This window comes from Pinus tabuliformis, chromosome 2_1, assembly GCF_031772625.1.
Source record: "Pinus tabuliformis cultivar Carrire ecotype Pingquan chromosome 2_1, CPIR1, whole genome shotgun sequence".
NCBI classification, from domain to species: Eukaryota; Viridiplantae; Streptophyta; class Pinopsida; order Pinales; family Pinaceae; genus Pinus; species Pinus tabuliformis.
The window spans coordinates 641,156,190-641,161,715 of NC_142299.1; the positions used below are offsets into that span (position 1 = coordinate 641,156,190).

General features: G+C 38.8%; 1 pseudogene; it reads left to right on the forward strand.

The window, feature by feature from the left end:
• Positions 1 to 1,762: 1,762 nt before the first annotated feature.
• Positions 1,763 to 2,616, forward strand: LOC149202186 (ethylene-responsive transcription factor CRF3-like; annotated as a pseudogene).
• The last annotated feature ends 2,910 nt before the right edge of the window (positions 2,617 to 5,526 follow it).

The window sequence follows — 5,526 nt, forward strand, 5'->3', positions numbered from 1 at the left end:
TGACAGCTAATAAGTTTAAGGTCGATTTCTTGTACAAGAGAGGGCATATTTTCCGATTCTTATGACTTTAACCATGTCGAGCTGTTAGTTTTTGTTGAGAAGTAGATTTACTAACTATTGACCATCCTTCCAATTATATAGATTTTCTAAGAGTCAAACCTGAAAGTAGAGAGCAGAGGTAGCAGTGACAGTGACTGTGGCAGCAGCAGTGCTATAATTATATAAGCTGGCAGTGCTGATGCTTTTTTGACTTGCAGGTTGTATGGGGTTCCTCATCTTTATCGACTGAATTGATTTGCTTCCTACTGAATTAAATTCATGTCTGTCATAAGAAAAAACAACGATTTACCTATGAAAATAAGCCCATGCTGGACTCAGCTGTGGAGCTTGGAGATTCAGTTACAAGAGCTACCGCAATGCTCTATTTAATCAATTTCCTCACACTTTTATGGGTCTCTACCCTGTGTTGCACTAATACCTCTGATTTTCTTGATCTTCTTTATGGGTACAGTATCTTCTAGTATCTTTCTTGATGGGCATTTTATGGAGAAAAGTGAATGCTTTTTATGGGTCATGGGTAGACATGTTGGGGCTGTATTTTAACTGTTCAAAGTTTTGGTTGTTTTTCAGTTATATTTTTTTTTTTGGTTAAAATACCTTTGATTTTCTTGATCTTCTTTATGAGTATAGTATTCTTCTAGTATCTTGCTTTATGGGCATTTGATGGAGCAATGAATGCTTTCTGTGGGTCATGGGTAGATATGTTGGCGTTGTAGTTTAATTGTTTTGAGTTATGGAGGTTTTTCCGTCATATTTGTATGGTTAAAATACCTCTGATTTTCTTGAGCTTCTTTATGAGTATAGTATTCTCTAATATTTTGCTTGGGCATTTGATGGAGCAAAGTGAATTTTGTTTATGGGTCATGGTAGACCTGTTGATGTTATAGTTTAACTGCTCTATTTTGGAGGTTTTAGGTTCATATTTTTTTTGGTTGAATGCGTCCAAAATTCACCCCAAAAAATTATTGGAATCACAAAGTTAGTACTGATGGCAATCGTTATATTCGCTTTTTGTTGTTCAAAATGTTTTGAATTTGAATTTTTTTCTGGCTCAAAAATGAGAGAGTTATATTATATGGCATCTAGTCTTTTGATTTTCTGGTTGACTGGTTTATCAGAATACTATAGGAATGTCTTGACCTGGTTTAAGACCTGGTTTAAGTGTTCACTGATCAGCCAATTCTAGTACAGCTGGGTTTTCCTCGAGAATTGCAGCATTGATCTGCCAATTCTCCTCCAGCTGGGTTTTCCTTGAGAATTGCAGCACTGATCTGCCAATTCTCCTACAACTGGGTTTTCCTTGAGAATAGCAGTGTATGCTTCTATTGGCTTTGGATATTGATTTGGTTTTACTTATATTATAGCCCTCCTCCCACATCAGATGATTACGTCAAACGATTTGAAGGATGAAATGGTCCATAGAAAGTAATTTACACAGTGAAAGGCTTGAATCAGCTATAGATTCAGCAATGATTTTACTAAAAACCATTGGGATTAGATTTATTCAGTGTTCTTAATCTATTCGATCTGGCTTGTGTTTTTTTTTTTCTCTTGGGGATTAGTGTTTAGCTTCATAGATCTATATACTCATCTTATTTCGTTACACCATATGTTTTTGTTCATGCATCAGCTACGCAGAAATGAGCAATAACACAAGCATTCGGACTGCAGTTTGGTTCAACATAAATAGACAACTTAAATTATGCCTACTCCCAAGAGAAAGAACACTAATGCTATCAGAGCTTCAAAGAAGGGGAATAATGGTGTTGTTACAAGGAAGATCAGACTAATATGCAGTGACCCAGATGCCACAGACCTTTCAAGTGACGATGAATTAAAGCCTGTATCTCACAAGAGATTGGTTCGCGAGATTCACATACCATTAAATTCCTCAGCTGGCACAAAACCTCAGTGCAAACCAAAGTCCAAGTCCAAATCCAAATCCAAGAGGAAATCCAAAGTGCCCAACAAGGAAAAACAGAATATTATGTGAATCAGTCCCCAATGTACATTGTACAGGGTGCAGTAAGCTGTAAAGACCGCGCAGTAAGACGAAGAAGATGGGGGAAATGGGTTGCAGAGATCCAGGATTCCTCCAGAGGAGTAAGGCTATGGCTTGGGACGTATGATACAGCAGAAGACGCTGCACACGCTTATGATAATGCTTCAAGGAAGCTCGTAGGACCATTAGCATTTACCAACTTCTCTACCGAAGAAACAAGGACTCCATCACCGTCATTATCATCGGACTCTGCTTCTGCGTATTGCATCTCGGAAGAAAATTCAGGTGGGTACTGTTTTGCAGCCTCTTCTTCAACTTCTGTACAGTTAGTGGGCACAGCAGATTCAATATTTTATGATGATTCTTATTTCTTGGGAGAATTTGGACACATTTTTTAAATGGATGATTGTGGGATCTCAGCAACTGAATTGAATATGGATTCTCTGGATCTACCCAATGAAGCAAATGATCTTCTGAGCTTTTGTTATCCTGGCGTATGGATGACTGTATCAGATGGTCACTGCTTCCACTGTTTGGAGTGCATGTCTTTATGATAAAAAATACTGTGTTAAAACATGGGTTACACAGTATAGTTGTTTCTGTAAATATGTTGAATCCGCGTTTGTAGATTTTTGCGAGGGAGAATGGCAATGTCGGGTTTTTGGATATCGTGTAGATCACTCCATATGAATGCATGTGCCAATGTTGTAAGGTGTGGTTTTTTTAATATATGTATTAATATAAATATATTTAGTTTCTAAATAATTTAAGTATAATGATTAAGAGTATGCGTTTTGTTATAAGGATGTAAACCGGTTAGATTATGTATTTCTTTATAAAATTTTTGTAATCAAATTTCTCTTGTCCCATAAACAAAGAGGTTTTATACACTAATTTCTCGTGCCACAAACACAGGGGTTTTATATACTAATTTGGTATCGGGCTTGGCCGTGACCTTAAAATTTTTCTCAAACTTATAGTTAAAACATATAAACATGTACTTGAAATTTATAAGGTCATGACCAAGCCCCGTACCAAACTGGTATATAAGACCAATTGGGCTACTCAATCATATTCTTGTGTATATGTGTATGATGTATAGTATGGAATTTGGAATTTTGTTTAAGTGTAATAACTAGACAATAGACTTGACTAAATAAGAAGCAGAGAAGCATAGTCCAAGTTTAGCACAACTAGTTTGATCTCGTCATTGGGTTGAAACAACCATATTGCCACACATCACAAGAATATGGTTGGGCAACCCAATTCGACCTAACACCCAAAATGTAAACATACCATACACAAACTGTTACATACAACACAGCTCCAACTAGGCATGACATCAAATATGACATGTGGTTGTTATAATCATATCATAAAACCCACCTTATTACACCCTGGTATTCTTCCCGAGCTTGGTGCAATGCTCACTAGTTTTGCAACTCATGTAGCATGCACACCTCAATGCTTATACAATACAAAAGTTTCCATCCACCCATACCACACCCATTCCAAACTCCATGGCTCAAACTTGCGACTTGCAATGCACATGCCACAATTGTGTGTCCTCTCTTCCATGAACTTGGTTTGTGCCCAATTTGCCTTGTGCACTCTCCCACTTATGCACAACTCTTGCGTGATATGTCTCCACACTTGGTTGTTTCTTCACTCCCTCCTCTAGCCTCTTATATATATGAGCACTCCTGTCATCTAAATGAAGGGCCACAACTCCATACATACCCCGAGCTAACCTTTTGGTTCCTTGTGCATGCTTGGTAGAAACCCGAAATTTTGGTTGGGTGTTTCAAGTTGATGCAATGTGTCCTCACCCTACAGTGTTATGTGTGCCAACTCATCTAAATGCTCCACCTACACATCAAATTCATGCATCCTCTCAGTGATGTGCACCAAATCAACTTGTCTACACATTCCACTTGCTCATCATGTTGAATGAACCTCTCCTCATGCCATCGTTCCATACCATGCACTAGGGACTAGGGTGAGTAAACCCAAATTAAGCTTACTCAATTGACATCTCACCAATATGTGAACTTATCTTTCTTCGTGCTTGAGAAAGTCCCTTGGCATGTTCACACGTCTCAGGAGACCTACTTGCCCAACTATAAATCTTGACTCGGTGATATGTTCATGTAATCATGCAATCCAATTTCCATTACAATATGTCTCATCAATGTCACAACCCTAAATTCCTTACAACCTCCCCCACTTCAAGTTGTATCCACCCATGGTAACCTTGCAATTAGTTAACCCAAATCCCCATGTTCACCAAATAAAATGTCTTAGTGGAAAAGCATCACCAAATATCCAAACTCAACCCAAACTACTATCTCCATCCTCCATAGGAAACCTTGAATTCCCACAGAACCTTTCGATCAACCATAACATGTCGTAACCATTCACATTGTAATCTGCTCAAAGTATTCATGGAATCCAATCGGTCATTGTCCTAGAAAGACATCTCCTCCACTAACTCTGTGTACAATGCCCCAAGTTATTGTTGTTTTCATGTTAACCATACTTCCCTATTGCAACCAATGCTACTACAACTAGAACTCCACAAAATTGTCAGTGTTGAACTCCCATGACTCCTACTACCTCGATATTCCAACTAACTCTGCCATGTCTCCACACATTGTCAACTCCCTTGCTTTGGACTAATTGGGTGATCAATCCAACCATTATACTCAACTCATGAGAATGTTCATCCTCGTGTTATCCTTAATCCTTTCTTCCCAAACTCCCATCACATGGCCCAACCCCAACCACTATTGTTACCATTGTCCAAACTCTATCAAGAAGTCCCTTCATAGGTTCCAAGTTATGTGCCTCTGAACGATTTCATATGTACTCATTACTTCGATCCAGAACTCAGGCCATCTACACAATATCTTGAACCAAGGAATCCATACCTTGTTTTCCTACGAAACCTCTCTAAAATGAAGTCCATTTATCAACTCCACACAAAGAGATCCAAAATTCATAGAATTGTTGTCCCCACAAGTCTCACCAAGTTCGTTGTGCAATCATGCCATCCATGGCTCTTGGTGCACTGTCAATTATATTTGATTCAACTACCTGCAACTTATTTGGTTGAATCTTCTTCACTCCTCATCTACCCACTCAGACATGGAACACACTTCTCATCTCACACGTCCAAGTTGTGGATGCAACTTTGCGATGAAGGAAATCTCAAACTCATCCCACCATCCACTCAATGTACTTCCCTAATGCGTCCAAGCCAAATAAGACACTAAATATCTCTGTGTACTCCTGCTCAACAAGGCACCTTTGTGCCAAGGTCTCAATCAACTCCAACCATGGTCTCCATAACCATTGGGTCATGTATCACTCCCAAGTTGGCTCAATAATTCCTAACCTTATCCAATGTCTGACAACAAAGGTGGGCAAATATCCTCAAGTCACCCAAATTGTGGTTTCTCCCA